Here is a 16,759-nt window from a genome sequence, read left to right on the forward strand (position 1 = left end):
TTTCTAAGTAAAAATATGGTGGAACTGCTTTTCTATCACAGGAAAGTAATAATCTTTTGAGCTGTCTGTGCCCTTTCTAAATATTCCAGGTGTTCAATACTGTGAGCACTGATGGTGACAAGGTCCCTCAAAATGTCAATCATTGTTTTAAGACAAATGTGCAAAACAGGACAAAAGGCTTTTGAATTCAGTTGTGTTTGGTTTGGATGAAAGATGCAATAATATAAAGTTGCATTATCCTCCCGTATGGTTTGTGCATCTGCAAACCACAGTAAATCAAACGCAAAGCCAACCTTCTGTGTCTTGTCTAGCCCCAGTTAGAAGTAGGTAGCTTGCTTCTTTCTAAGGCTGAAATTTTAAGCACTGACATTGCACTTCTTGCAGAGACAGCACTTGCTGAAATGACAATGACTTTCACTAACAGCTTTAGATGAAATTGAGAAATGACAGATTCTGGTTTCTAGGGCTGTAAAGTCAGAAGATTTGGCTTTATTGAAACCATTCATCAAGCAGTTCTGGTGAGCAATAATAAGACTTCTGAATTCTCAGGCAACTTATTGTCAATATGAAAGGTAATAAGGAAAATTTTCCTGTCTAAAGACACATTTGACAATTTTTTTAAAGTTTGGGAAAGTTGAAATTAAGAAAGTGAAGAACTGTCAAAAACAAATATCTGATTTTCCTTTGCTGTACATTTTTCACAGCAGATATTTTGGTTGTGGATCTATGAATGTAACATACAAATATTTTTTTTTTCCTAAACTGAGGATAAATAATAATTAATCTATGATGGATTTCACTGTGTTGCAATGCTTGTGTCACTTATTCTGTGTGTATACAGGCATTTGTTTTGACAAAAACTGAATGATTTAGCAATGGTCTTATTTTTGTTTGAAGATCACTAAACTCAGTGAAATGACTGACATCCATAAAAACTGAATGAAATTCTCTTATAGTTAGAAAAAAAATCTAACAATTAGATATGTAGATAAAATGAGCTATTAGTTCATTAGTGTCTGCCACCCTTTGGAGTGTTTCATTTGACAATGAAAGCTCAGACAGCCAGCTGCAAATACATTTGTAACTTCTGACCGAAGTTAGGTGTGATTAGTTCTACTTTTGCTGTGTGTCGTAAAATAAAAAATAGGAGAGTTACATGATGATGATTTTTCATGGTTGCAAAAAACAAGCAAACAAAAAAAACTTGAGACATTGCAGTATCAAACGTGTATTTCAGTAGCCTTGCTCTGATTTTTTGCAGACAGGAATAGAATGGGTCTCTTCACTTTTTTTTGTGATTCAGAGAAGAGTGCTGAGAAACTGGAAGCACTGGAGTCCCAGGAAGAAGAGAGTGCCAATTTTCTGCAAGCACAGGACATTGAAAATATCACTGCGTTAACCATAGCAAATACCACTAGAACTGTTTGTTTTAATACCCTCTTGTATTTAACAAATGGCTTCACAGTTTTAAGGTTTGATTAATCAGTTCATTGTGTTCTTTCTTCAGAAGAAAACGTGTTGCTGATCTCCCTTGGCAGGAGAGACATGCGGGTTCTAGCTGAAATGATGAAGCATTCTTTAAATTATCAAAACAAAAATATGCCTTGACACTCTGCTCTTCTCTGCCGCTATTCCAACCAAATTTCATTTGAAAAGAGTGATGTGGCTCTTTTTTGTCGTTGGCTCTGCTGACCATACTTCATCTGGATGAGATTCTTCACGTTCGTGAGATGTGGCAGCAGTTGGGCACCGTTTCTCTTGCACTGCTCTCTACTTCCAAAGTTTTTAATACTGCAGCTCAGGTCAAACAATAAGTAGAAAATATTGCTGAATATACATAAGCTATCTAAAAGCAAACAAGATCAAACACAGCACTCTCTATTCTCACTATAAGTTCTTTCCTTCCTGCTTCTGTTTTTCTTTCAAGTTTTCTGGTTGTTGTTTTTCTTTTTAAAAAAGAAATCACAGTTTTTTGTTTTGTTTTGTTTTTAATGATTTTACAAAACATTCTTTAAGGTAAAGTCTGTGCTAAGGGGGATGCCTTTGAAATGGAGCGCTGAAAATCATATGCTCTTTGGGATTGAATCCAGTAGATAAACCAGGTCATTCCAAAGCTTCTGCGTCACATGTGAGAAGACCCACTTGTGCCATCCATCTCAAAAACAAAAAGCCCACACGTGTCTTTTGGAGGACAAGTGCATTTTACTTCTCCAACTAATTCATGTTACACATTCAGGTTTTTTTTTATGAGCTTTTATTTCCTTCTTCCATTACTTTTCTTCTGGAAAGTGATAAGTAGCATAATTTGGTCTTTATTTTTGTTTCTTTGGTGACAGAGAGAGAAAGGAAATTTGTGCCTTTAAGGTAATTCTCATTTGATGTCCATTCCTGAACATTCCCATTGTCTTAGACACCAGGCATTTTGATTCCTGTCGCAAAGTTTCCATTATGGTGTTAAGGAGCTAATGTGTGTCATGTTGCTGGGCAGTCTTTTCTCTCCATGTGAATGTGTAGGTATACCAGAAACAGTTAAAAATTGCATTGAGCACTGCCTAATAACTCCAACTTAGCATCATGTTTCGAACCTATAAACATGATAAGTGAACACTTGCAAGATGTTGTGCTCATAGCCTCTAACTTCTAGAAACTAAACGGAAGTTAATACTGAAAGTGTCAGAGATCCAAACAATCCTGAGGCTATTTCAATACTGGTGATTGTAATTATTGTTGGTTTTGACTGCCAAATTTCTTTGCACGTTTTTTCTCTTTCTGTTTCCTGTTTCCACTCGTGCAAATTGTAAGAGAATTCTGAGAGGCTGGGAACCTGCTTTGCAGGGCTTGGGCTGGATGACCTCCAGAGGTCCCTTCCAACCCTTGTGATCCTGCAGTTCTGTGATTCTCTATCGGTGTATTTGTGCATATGGTGGTAGTGGTTGTTGTTGAGAAACTGTTTGTACTCAAGCATGGATTTAGATTTTTTTAGTAATCTGTTTATTATTTTTTTTCCAAGGAATAGAACAGTTTGTGCGGAAAAAGAAAAGGTTAGTGTGATTTTATAAACCATCAGTTATTTAACAAACCAATTAGAATGATGACTTGGCAAAACCTAGCTTAAAGTGAATTAGATTATGCCCCACGTATAGCCCACATGGTTGTTTTTTTTTTTTTTTAATAGCTTAAATCAGTTATGATTTTGATCCAAGAATTAGAATGTAAAAAGTAATAAAAATTATTGAAACGGGAAAAATCAGAAAAATAGTTCTAGATGAATTTTCTTTTTTTCAGTTTCAAATTTATGATAGAATTAATCGTTACTTGGTCTATCAAACAACGATTTCTTCTTGTAATCTTGAAAGAAAGGGAATGACACCAATACAAGATATCAATGTTTGTAAAGGCATTTTAAATTACAAACAGTGTGGCTGGAAAAGCTGCTATGCCAGCTCATGTAAGATGCTAGTGGAGAAACACGAGGGCCAGACTGACCTAAGCTATGGAGTCTGTCATCAATAATTTGAATAAGATTTGTCTTTTACTGCAATCAACAAACAAAAGAGAAGCATCAGCTAATAGAAGCTTTAGTAATAAGGTATAATTGAAGTAAGACAAATGAACAACTCGTTCATAATGACGGTGTTGGCTGCCATCTCTGAAGCACAAAACTCTCTAACAGAAGACAAATATTCTGCAGCATGAGTGTGACTGAGTGCCTTTAAGGAACAGAGAGTGCTAAATGACCTTTCATCACTTTAATCACTTGACTGGGTAGAAATATTTTTAATGAAGGTCAGACGACTGGAGAAATATCATAGCTGATGGTGTAAGTGGCAAATTCTTGACTGTTATGTACTCTGTCTGATAAGGTTGGTTTTTTTTTTTCCCCAAAGATGTTCTTTGCAATGAGTGTCTTTTTGAAATTATTATTTTGAAGTAGAAGTTGATATTTTAGTGCAGTATTAGTAACAGTACCCTAATAAACTATGTGATATTAGATGGTGCAGGCTGGTGAATCTTTAAAGCAGTGGTTGGTGCTTTTTTAAAAAAAAACAAAACAAAACTAATAGTTTTAAGACATTCTCAGTATATTTTCATAATTCTGTTTGAATGCCTCTAATCCTGATCCTGTTGTTTAAAATAAGAAGTCACTGGTAGAACTACTGGTGATTCTAAAGGCTAGTTGTGGCCTTCATAATCTGAGCAAGAGAAAATAAGAGAGTCACTTTGGCTGTATGCTGCTTCTTTTAAACTGTAGCATCTTTGCTAGATTTCTTTGTGAAGTAATGCTGGGAACTGACACCCAGTCACATCCAGGTCCATAGGTTGCTTATCTCTCCATGATGTGTTTCTATTATTGACAATAGGGAGCTTCCTGGGTAATTTTTTTCCGGATGTGAATGAGGTGATTCTGTGGTCCCTACAAACAAAAAAGCTGTGGAAAAACCAAAACAAGAAATGGCAAGCCGAAGGAGTGAGTTTATAAACTTTAGGCAGATGACCTGTTGAAGACAGACTTGGGAAAAGAGCAGAAAGGAGAGCAGAGCTTGGAGGTTTGGCTTGACTTTGATTTAGATTTGTTTGGTGTAAGCCTATAAGGAGTGAGCGATGGCTTACAGGGGTATGCTGAACTGAAGGAAGATGTGATATATCGAAATTATGCTAATTGTTTTATTTTGCAAGATTATTTGGGCACTGAAGACCTTTGCTCTCTCCTCTTTAACTATAATATTTGAAAGTCAGTTTATTTGAGAAATCATTGGTTTTGTTTTCTATTTTTATTATTCTGTTGTTTCTTTTTGGACATAGAAAAGCAGGAAATTGTCCACTACTGTCAAGAAGATGATAACCAAGTAAAGAGGAATCACAAATTAAATATTCACGAGTAATGGATCCAAAGCAAGATGTCATTTAGCTTTCAGAGATGGCTGACCTGATTTTGTGCAGCTCTGCAACTAGAAATGCTGCTGAGAAGAGCTGAGAGCACGCTGTCTGCTGGTACACACTTAACTCTGCCTTGTCTGGACGTACTGGCAAAGAACTTCTGGATTTTCCAGTTCTCTGACATGGATGTGCTTTTACTTTGCTTATGGGATCCACTGTTGGTATTCTGGAGATTCAGTTTACATTTACATCACTCATTTCACAAGATTACGTTTCTGCATACTCCTTTTGCTGTAACTTGAGAGTTTTTTATTGTTTCTTTTCTAATTGCTCCAATGAATGCAGTCTGCAGACGCATTAATATTAAATATCAGAAGACAGTTTTGTAAGTAGAGCATGCCTGCATCTGGTGAGCCTTGTTGAGAGAGTTGCAGGGAAATAGGTTTATGCTGGCATTAAAAAATAAAACAGCCCGCCTTGTTTTGAACAGAGACAAATGAAACATTTGCATCCTTGGTAATTTGGATGCTGGCAAAGTGGCCTTGTTTCTCAGTCCTTTGACTTCAGACACTGTCATATAATTTTCACTCAGAAGAATATGTACAAAAGAAAAAGGAAAGCAAAGTATGTTTATTATTCCTTTACGTGTTCAGCAGGAAATCAGTGATTTGTTATTCAGACACATCACATTGTTATGCTACAAGACGCGATGCCATGAAGTGATAGATCTTGAAAAACGAAAACGTGTCTCTGTGGGACAGTCACTCTCAGGGTGTTCATCTATCAGATTGCATTGTGCCTTTCCAAGCCAAACCAGAGCAGCAGAAATTCCAACATCTGTGATGTGTGCTCTTCCTTTTCCCAGATAAAATATAAACAGTAGGAGGCCTGTTCCTAAGATGAAATGTATCAGCTTTGTCATAGCGTCCTTAATATTTTGTGTTTCTCAGCTCAGACTGACTATTGCTGTGTGACATTGGGATTTGAGCTTCAGAGGAGCTTGTGCAAATGTTGCCCTTCAATTTCTGACGTGTAAATTCATTCCCTTTGCCTCACTTCTTACCCAGTAAGTTTTCCTATCAGTTGGAGATTTTGGCGGATGCAGACATACAATAACATTCAACTGGAGAAGTTGTCTCCATCTGGTTCTGCATCAGGGGCAGGTGTACAAGTGAATTTTACAGACTCAGCTCAAAACCATAGGGACTCGAAGCTCACATACCTGGGCCTCCTGTTTGCACAAAGCTCAGCAGGATTTCGAGAAGTCTTTTTATTCTGAGTTTGTCATCTCATTTGGAAGTTTAATGAAACTGCCGCGATTATTCTAATTCAGTGCATTTCCTTAGCAGCAGGTGAAGCAAAGGAAGACAGCAAAAAGAATTGTGGTGGGGAAGCTTTTACTTAATCTGCCAAGAGATCCTCCTGTGCTCCTCCCATGACAACTTGCTTGCCGGTTTGCATGCCTGAGCCTCAGATATCACCATAAGTGAGACATCTTTTGAAATCTGACCCTTTTATTCCATTTCTGCTCGTAACGGTTTGGTGAGGAGGTCAGGTCCACAACTGACTGTAGTTTACAAGTTTTTTTTTTTTTTTTTTTAAAAAAAAAAGCTAGAGGAAAACACGTTTCATAAATTTTCACCCACAGGAAAAAGCTCTTAATTGTATTGCTGTAATGTCCAGCAACCTCCTAGCAGTGGATTGGGATTTTATTTTTCTAGATGCCTAATGAACACAAAACATGCCAGCTCATATTCTAAAGAATTTACAGCAGCTATAGGCACAACAAACTGACTGTATTTGGATACTGACTGTATTTGGATATTGCCTGTCAACCACTCCATCAGATCAAATATAAAATTATCGAAATGAAACTGTCTGTTCCTAGATTCCTACTTGATTAGAAACTGTGTTGTGGATAAGTCTAAACTGCACGCTTCCTATTTAGATATCAAGCTGGTATCAACGTACTGTGGAGTCTTTGTGATTTTTTTTTTTTGTATACTTGAGATTTTTCTCAAATTTCAGTTTCTCATATGTGACCATACAGTAGTTCCAGTTCCCTTCTAAGCTAAGTTTCTAGCCTTTACGGCTACTGAGAAAAGCTTGAAATTCCAAGTAAACAGAGAAATTTTTTTTTTTTTTTTTTTTTTAAGAAAACAACCAAAAAAATTGTTCCTCATCCTAAATACCATGTTTTTGAAAATCTGTTTTGTTTATGAAGTTCTTCAGATTCAGAAAGAGCTTGTGGACATTGTGCAGAATTTTTCTATATTGGTACATCAGCATGAGTGCTTGAACAGGCATGTAAATGGAGTGGGGGCCTTGACCTAGCTGCCTGCTCAGCAGTGAATTTTACCTGGTCTGGTTGTTATCCTGGAAGGTAGAAACAGCTGCTGCTGTTATGCCATAAAATGGAAAGTAACTTCAGAGACTCAGACGCACTCCATTTTCTGAATAGAAAAGGACAGATGAAGGGATGGCAGATAGCTACAAATCACAGCCTGTGATTAATGTCTCCTGAGCTGCTTAAATAATTTTACAATTTTTACTAAATGCAGACTCCCAGTGCTTCATCGATGGGAACAGCATGTATTTTATTTTTATGCCCAGATCTCACTGAAAGTCAGCACCACCTGGCATAGATGCTGTCTTGAAGCTTTTCTTGTTCAATTCATTCAGAGCTTGATTTTGCAGCTGCTACTGCAGTGGCCTTTTCTCAGGGTTCTCTGTCTGCAAACTGATTCTATCAAGACTTAGCATGAACTACAGAAAGTGGTGCTTTCAGAAGGAATGGGATGACTTTTCCTGTGAGGCTCATCCTCAGTGGGATCTTGGAAGAAGCAAAACCTAGAGGTTTTTTTTTTTGTTTTTTTTTTTCCCCCTCCCTTTTCCTTCCTTCTTGTTCTGTGGCATCAAAAACAGCATTTGGGAGAGAATGATTTTACATAACCTTCTGGGCCGCCAGGGTGGAGTTGGTGTTGTTCTGAAAACAGTTGTGGTTGGCTTTGTGTTACAGGCTTGGCTTCATCTACAAAAATGATCTTTTCCTGAGGTAGCAGCTGGGACTGGGGGGTAAACACATCATGTGCTTCTTCTAATTGAGCTATTTTGCTTTTTTGGCTTGTTAGATGATTTTTTTTTCCAATAGCCCTTTTACCATATGATTGCTTCCTAATCTCCGTGGCCAAACGAATGTGTTCAGCTGGGTGTCATCTTCTGTTATCATATGTAACAGCTGTGTCACTGGAATAAGCTGATGGTGTTTTGATAACATATATGCCCTTTCAGATCTCACCTGAAGGCTGAGCAAATAAATGACGGGAGCAGTTTTATCTGATCCAACCTAACAGTTCAACACCAAGCGGACTGTCTACTGAATTATCAGCTTGTGCTGCTGTGTTGCAGCTGTTTTCCAAACAACCATGTGAACAATGGTGGGTCTTAAATTCTGCCTTCAGTCACAACCCGATTGCCATTAAGGAAAGAGAAATGAGTCAAATGTCAAGGCTGAATTGAGAAGCAAGAGGTCTTTGGACAAATAACAATACTGTTCTGACTACCTGAGGAGGGAAGATAGAAGTGTGCCTACATGCACACATCAGCTTGATGATTTGCTTTTTTGATCTGTGTGGTGTTTCTGATGGAATCTTCAGTTCTCCTAGGAAACCATTAATAGGCTAATTGAAATGCTGCTTGTATGTTTAAAAGCAGTGAAATGCTATGGTACGTGCTTAAAGCCTCTCCAAAAATTATATGAAATTCTTACTGTGAAATCATGTACCAAACACACATATATATATATATTAACATTTCAACCAGTACGTGATTTAAACTGTAGATATTTCCACATCCAACAGACTTTCTTTGTGTTTTAAACTGAATATTTTAATGGTCCCATGATGTTGCCCAGCAAGATGAGGATATAAGTGGGACTCGATCCCAGAGTGGTGACATTTTTGTAGGAAGATTTTAGCAACGGGAGTTCTATTCTCCTTTTTAGAAAGCAAATGGTTTACAGAACAGTTGCTTTCACTGTTAGTATATTCTAGTCAATTGAGATACTGTTTTGTCTTCTCTTTGAATGAGAACATGGAACTAATAATCTATTAAATCTCTATGCAGCTCCCTCTCTGAATGTTTTAATCATTCACACCAAGCAGCCAAATTGCCAAATTCTGTAGCGCATGTGTATGCTGTATTGAAAGATAATGGATGCATATGTTGGAACTAAATTTGGCCCACAGTCAGGGAACTTGACTGAAGGGGCTGATTCTTCTAAGCAATAATTGAAAAATATTGCTAACAATAGTCTGATATAAACTTGTCCTCATTGTTGTACAGGATCTTAAAGGCTGTGTGTTAAGTGCAGAGCCTCTCCCTGGCTTCAGTGAACATTGGATGAAGTTTGAATTGGTTTCTTTGTCTCTGTATGCTTTTTACACCATCCCTTATTTTTTTCTCAATTACTTCCGATATCCAATAATCCAACAATCATAAATTAATTTCTGCTCTTACTCTATCCCACTCCAAATTGTCATTTCTCAACATTTCAATCAGTTGCTCAGATTACTGCTGCCTCTACATACTGCTCTCTCTGAAAATTAAAAACATTCCTTTTATGTTCCCTTACATTTCCTTTGTGTGTCTCACTTTTACTATGGGAATGCAAATAGTCTAGTTTGACTCAGTTTTACATCTGTATGGATGTCTGTAGCAGCAGTGCTGAGTCAGGGCCTGAAGCAGTGATGGAGCACCTGGTGGGAAGGCAGGGCCAACCCAGGAGAGCACAGGTGTAAGCAATGCATCTGAGTGATGGAAGGGCTGGAGCCAGGATCCACCCCTTCCAGCCCTCATTTAAGGGCTGGCAGTGCAGGTGAGGGGATCTTGCTGGAGATCCCAGTGTACCTGAGACCTTCCAAAGGTAAGGGGATTTTTTTCTTTATTTCTTTGCCCCATGGTTGTTGTATTTGAGCAAATCCTCACTTGCTGCAGCTTAGGACCTTGTTACTCTGCTACCTTTGCTGTGCTTTCCGTTGTGTTACAATGCCCATAAGAACTGATGAGTTGTTTGTGTCACATTAGTGTAAGGTTCTTGCTCTGCTGTGTGTGAAAGCCAGAAGCTACACGACCACGTGAAGTAACAAACATGTCTCACCAGTGCTTCTGAACTCAGCCATGCTCACATAGTGCTAGCAAGCTCATAATCTGTGTAGAATTTGCTGGTATGTCCTTGCAAAATATTCTCTAGAACTATTGCTGAGTAGTTGTTTTGTTGGTTTGTTGGCGTATCTGGCAGTTAGAAGTGAAACGTAGAGGCTTAGTTAGCCCAACCGGTGGTGTTGTCCTTCTGTGCTTATCTCTGTTAGTGACTGAGCGACCTTGCTTCTATCACCTATCCTGCTAGTGACATAAAATGCTCAATTCCCCTGACTAGGGCCTGGAATAGATAAGAGAAAGGTATGGAATGTTTTTTTTTCCTTTTGGAAATTCAATGAAATGAAATGACTGACTTGAATTCATGCACGGTGTTTCTGGCAGAGGCAAGATGCTTTTCAAATATAAGAAAATATTTCTTCATTTATGTCCACAAGGACTAGGTTTCAAAAAATATGCTTGATTTACTATTTAAAACTGCTTTTCTATTCTGATATGCCACAGTAAAATGTTGTGATCATTTGGAAGTTGCTTTCACACATTAAAAACTATAGTTATGGAAAAGCAGGTAGCTCCCAAGTATTCTGAGCATGTTCCATGTCAGTTCTGTGAGGTACTGTATCAGGCTTTCAGCTGGTGTGCCACTATAAGCAAATGTAAATGAATTTGTAAGTGATAGCAGCTGAGGACATTGTGTGGCATGATAGATGAGGCTGGCTCCAACCAATTTGGGAACAGTACTTCATTCCTTTTCTTTCTCTTCTTAATTTTCACGTCTAATATGAAACATTTTTATTTTCTAGACTTGTGCAAGTCAGCAAACAGAACTTAATGTGTGGTGAACTGAGATGCTGGGCATATTGTCACTTTTAAAAGGCTAGGAAAATGTATGTGCTTAACTACTAAATGTAGAATATTTCCAGTATTTGGAAACTGCTTATTTCGGTAAATACTAAGGCACGTTCTTGGCTGATGCTATTCAGTGTAGCTCCTTGGGAACAGGAGTGCTCGCCCAGCAGAGGATCTGGCACAGCAGTGTCTGTCACATAATATCATCCAAAGTCCTTGGGAAAATAAAGGCTGTTTTTTTGTTTTTGTAGACCAGTGAATCTGTGGCACTGTGTCTGGATTTAATCATAGCAGACAGTTGTCGTTAGTGGAGTGCTGTCAGGACCAGAATGGTCAGGACCCATTCTGAGTTGTGTAAAGGCTCAGCTGCACTGCAGAGAGAGCCTGGGGTTTGTTACTGCTCTGATGGGCTGAACCAGGAGTGGATGAGTAGCAAGATGGAGCAATCTTGAGCCTACTTTGAAAATTAGTGCATTTATTCTCTTGGGAATTAGGGCTATCTGTTTGATGGCTTGAAAATAGAAGCATGTTTCAATGAAATTGGGTCTGTTTTCTCCTACAGATGGTGCTATTTTCACAGAAAAAGTCTTAAAAGTTTAAATGTCAAATAACTTGAGTGCGAATTCATTTTCAGCCCACAGGAAAGAAAAACAACAGGGAGTTGCAAGGCCTATTAAGCAAAGTATGAAACAGTACTGCTGTGGAAGTGGTTGAAAATCAATATACACTTCCCAGTAAACTCCTCAGAACTGTTCCTCTTCGTTTTGCTCAATCTGAGCTATGGCAAGTTGTTGTGTAAATCGCAGCAATCTATTCAAGTACTCCTGTGAGTAGTTGAGTCTGGTAAGGGTGTACACATATGAGCAAGTGAAAAACGTTCTTCTGGAACTTATATGCAAGAACATATATGGAGATGTGTTTTATCCATTCCTTCTTCCTCTCTCTCATTTTTTTAATTGCATTTGAATATCTTACAGGCAAAGCAGGGGAGTTATAGGTGGTTTATGCATTAAATATAGCAGACAGACCTTTTGTACTGACAGTGTCAGGAGTGTTGTGGGTGCTCATTGCTTTTCACTCTTCTAGTCCCACATTCCAGGACTTTGGTGATACTCAGCCTGGGAACTTTCTCAGCAGTGCGTTCTTACGTTTTCCTCCTGACTGATCTTTTCAGTATATTCCCCTTTAAAATAGGTATCTACTGCTATTTCTACGTTAGGCACGGTTATACACAAGGATGTTCCTTGTATTAACAGACTTCTGGCCTATTTATGTTATTTATACTTTTAAATCTCTGTCTTCTCTTGACTGTATGGTGGAATTTTCGGCCTGAGTGCTACTCATACAGAGCATCGTTATAATATGGAAGAAAAGGGAATTTGATCTCTCTATTAAAAAAAGCCAAAAAAAAAAAAAAAAAGCTTGTAGATTTAAAGTCAAAGTACATTTTAAAAAGGCAGCAGCAGCCCATATTGTGTTTTCTGTCACTTTCTGAGAAGCCCCTTCTTGGTGTGTGCTGCGAACAGGCCTTGTTGCTGCTGATTCAGGCTCAGGCTGAATCAGAAGATTTTTCAGGAAAGATTTCTGATACAGAACCCAAAATGTCAGCAAGGCAACAGTGACAGAGGGAGGAGCTGCCCTCCTCTGACATCACACAGTGGGAGAGCAGAAAGGAAATAGCATTCCTCCTTATTCCAAACCAGCAAGGATTTGGTCTTGTTTTTTAACTAAATGTGTATCATGGGCTGGCAAAGGCTGAACAGTGAAGACAGTCACTGCTGGAAGCATGCTGCTGCCAACAGAGTGTGTGACCAAAACAATATCGTTCTCTTTTTTTCCTTTTAATTCTCCTTACAGAACAACTCCTAGATGTTCTGTATGCTGGCATGCGGGAGGAAAGAGACACAGATGGTGTGACAGTGGGAGAACAGTCTATTTTAGCACTAATAAAAATGAGACTTGAGATCTGTGTACGGCAGAGAAATTAGGAACTTGGAGAGCTAGGGAAAAAGCGAGACAAGCACTGACCTTTCAGAGTTACAAAGCTATACGCTGGTTTTTCTTTTGCACTTGAAATTTACTTTTATTTTCTCTTCCTGCAAGATAAGAATAAAACCAACGATGGTATTGATGTACAGCTTTTAAATTGTTTTAAACTATATTGAGCAAAATACAATTTGGTTTGAAGATGGAAAAATTCTCATGTTCAAAAGACTTTTCTCACCTGCATCATTCTTACAGCTTCCTGTTTTGTGTGGTTTTTCTCAAACATCAACAAACCAAAAATGAATGTGTTCCATTCTGTGAACTCTAATGGATCCATGCCCATTCACCTGTCTTGTAGATATAGAAGCCACTGAGCTTGTGCAACTCTGAGGCGGTAATATCAACTGGAAAAGAGCCCTTTGCAATCCCTGTGGACACTGTCACTGTGTTTGATTTGAAGTCTTTCTCCTTTGTCATTAGTACCCGTTTTATTTTGAGGATATGAGTAAGACTGTATTTAGCATCAGCTCTTAGAAAATAAAACAATAGGATTTCTTGTTTAGTCGACCATGAGGTCTCATTTCTGCCTTTGTATCAGGGTTCCTGTGGACCTGGAGGCTTTATGTCAGCCTGTAAAGCAAAAGTAGCCATCAGTGCTGAGAGGATAAAGGTTGTCAAAATGAAATTTCCTCTTGGAAGTGTTTTTACAGGTCAGCACAGGTAGGCTTCTCTTAACTGGTTTATGTGATGGAACTCACTTTTAACTTTCCTGAAATTAGTGCCTCTGCAAAGAAGGAAGGAAAGACTGGATGAGATGTTAAGTAACCAATTCTGCAGGCTGATACCAGCAGTTTATCTTCTCTGTGGCTGAAAAGAAAAATATTTCTCCTCTTTAGGAGTATAAACACAGCTAATTCCCTGTGAACATCATCTGACACCTTGCAAACCGCTTTAATGTTTGAGCTTACTCTCAAAAGTGTGTAGCACTTCCAATGTTCGGAAGTGACAGGTCTCCAATTGATAAAATAAGGTATTTCCAGAGCTGCTAAAGATAAAATTGCAAAATTATTTCATCTATTCTGTTTGTTTCCCATTCTGTCTCCCTCAGAAAAGTTTGAGGGGGAAAAAAAAGCAACATGGAATTTCTATGTCTTTCTCAAAAGTGAAATCACTTGAAATCTGACTTTTATGGGCGGTCCCATCAGGCTTGGCAAAATTTGAGATGTTGACAGGAACAGAATGAATTTTCCTGTAAGGATCTCTTGCATGCTTCTGCCATTCTTTCTCTGCCTGCAGAGATTTCTAATTCAAAGTTTCCTGCATTTTTAGGAGTTTCCTACACTGCTCTGTTACCTGAGTTATAAGCACAGATGTGTGGTGTATTACTGTTCCTAAATTGTCCTTGTTATCCAGGCTTGAAAATGAGGGTATGAAAGAAATGGTGAGGAAGGAAGGAAGCATCAAAAGCCCAACTGAGCTCTCATGAAAGTCTATAAGAACTTTTTCCATTGACTTAATGGGAACTGAATTAAGTTGCTGGTGAGAGGCTGTGTTCAAAAAATCTCTAGGCCTTGTGTTCTATTCCACATCTGTAGTGGATGTGCTGAATTTATTAGGAGTAAAAGTTTAGCTTACAGCATATGGAAAATAGGGAGGGTGAAGGCTATGAGAAAACCCCAACTTTCTGATGTGGGTGTGGAAAAGTCCTGCAAAGTGAACTGTTTCAAATATACTAATAACTTACCCCCAAAATCCCACAAAACCTCCTTGCATTCATAGTCACTGACTTCATCAGTTTCACGGCATTACTTTTCAATCAGCAAACAACGTAAAAACAGGAAGGCAGATTTATGGCTCTTTATTAGCCAGCACCATTACAGTATTTACTGTAGTGTGAAAAAGAAATCAAGAAGTGCTATAAATCTTAGTGGCTGCACCCAGATGCATTTATTTACTTACTGGATACTTCACTGGTAGCTTAGCAGATGCCTGCTAGTTTACACATATATTTTGAGCAGATCAGCAGACTGCTTAAGAGGGATGGGTGTTAAATTCTGCTGGGGTCTTTTTTGGACAGTGCTAGGGAGAAGTGTTCAGCTTACATAGTTGAAGTGGTTACTGGAGGATCACCAACATGTTAATCGGAGATTCTTTAAATGGAGTGTAATTATAAAGACACAGTCTTGCAATAACAGGAAAATAAAGATTTGGCTATTAAAATAATACAGATGAAAGCAAAATGTTTGTCTCATTGAACAGCTAATATCTTAATGTTCTAAGAGGAATCGCAATCATCGTAAAGTTCATCTGAAGCCCTGGAGCTGTAATATTGCACTCTGTGCTGCGAGTTGTATCAAACAGAGCTCTGTTTCCTGCAGGCCAGTCCAAAAAGTTGCACCATGTTGTAGAGAGAATTATAGTTTGTGCAAAGCAAGTACGTCTGCTGACCCCGGATGGCCTGTTCCTATCTGCAGTTAGAAAGAAAAGTTACCTGTGAATATAGGTGTTCTCAGATGTGCAGAAATGCACAAGTGCCTTCCTTACACAAGGCAGTTACAGTTGTGTTAAGCAAATGCCTTTTTCTTTGAATGTCTGCTTCATAACAGCAAAAGTTGCATTGCCTACTCTTTGCAACTTCATTATCTATAGAAATCTAATTGATCGATGGATGTTAAGGTGAATGCTTAAGCATTAAATATCTGAAGGATCTGTTTCATTTTCCAACTTTCTCAATAAAAACACAGCTTATTTTCTGTTATTCGATTCAGATTTGTGGTCAAATGCAAAAGTCTGGATCTAGAATTTTGTTCAAAATCCAAATATATTTTTCCTGAGGGGAAAATCATGAACCCATTCAAGCCAATTGAAATATTTCTATTGATGTTTAGTGATCCAGGAAATAATTTCATTCCCAAACTCAAATGGTGCACCGTCTCTGTAAACCACCTTGGGTTTTCTTATTGCTGTTATTTGTTGTTTTTCTACTTAATGCTGCTTCTGTTTCTAATGTTTTTTAGAATGAACAGTAAAATACAGAGTATAAATTATAAATGAACAGTTTCAATGAGGCTGTTGATTGCACTGACTAAAATCTAATTAAACAGTTTAAGATCTAAGTGATATTATTATTATTATTAAAGAATTACACTAACAGAGCATTTGATCAGCTTCTTAATTTGTTTTATGCGAATTATACTTACGAGATAATGCGATTCTGAGTGACAAAAGGACCAGTTATTTTTCTTTACTTTTTTTTTTTTTTTTGAGGGAAAGCTAACATACTATGTTTAAATTGAAATGATGGATAATTCTCAGGAAAACAAAAGCATTACTTTGGATTAGCTGTCCTACCCCTCACTGCCTCTCTCCCACAGGCCTACCTGAGATCTGGGGGTCAGCTCCTGGGACCCTCTCAATAGACCTCTGTGTTCTTGCTTTTGCCTAAGCTCTCCCTTTTTGTGGGCATCCTATGACTGTAATTTTATTGAAATATTTTTTCAAGGCGTTCCTTGCAGCAGATGGTCTCTGACAGGGAAAGCCATCTTTCCTAACTCACATTTATTTTCAAATTTCCAAGACTGGAGGGGAAGGGGGGGGGGGAGAAGTAAGGGGAACATTGGGAAGATGGAGACTTAGTGCATTTAAAACAGAGAAAGATTGAGGGTGCCAAACACTGTGGAGGAAAGAGAAAGTCATGAGACAAAAAAATGACCCTAGGAAAAGAAACAACTGGTTGATTCACTCTTGCACTGTGCTGTTACTTCGTGTGCTTTATGACACTCACAGGCAATAACCAAATCCTTACGCCTCGCTCTCTGTCCTCCTTACTTTGTTGTGCTTATTCTTGTATGGTTTGTTCTGCACCATTCCTTGAGAACGAGCTCTAATG

At 38.3% G+C, this 16,759-nt stretch overlaps 1 long non-coding RNA gene across 5 annotated transcripts in view; it reads left to right on the forward strand.

Moving 5' to 3' along the window:
• LOC149915635 (uncharacterized) overlaps positions 1 to 16,759 on the forward strand; it is a 157,780-nt gene that overhangs the window by 9,095 nt on the left and 131,926 nt on the right. Inside the window, exon 3 of one of the 5 annotated variants that reach the window (XR_016471869.1) lies at positions 8,170 to 8,671. The exons of 2 other annotated variants lie outside the window; for them this stretch is intronic. This is a non-coding gene — a long non-coding RNA (uncharacterized LOC149915635). 2 more of the 5 variants (XR_016471871.1, XR_016471867.1) reach the window with 2 other exon arrangements.

This window comes from Phasianus colchicus, chromosome 17 (assembly GCF_987193195.1).
Source record: "Phasianus colchicus chromosome 17, bPhaCol1.hap1.1, whole genome shotgun sequence".
Taxonomy (NCBI): Eukaryota; Metazoa; Chordata; class Aves; order Galliformes; family Phasianidae; genus Phasianus; species Phasianus colchicus.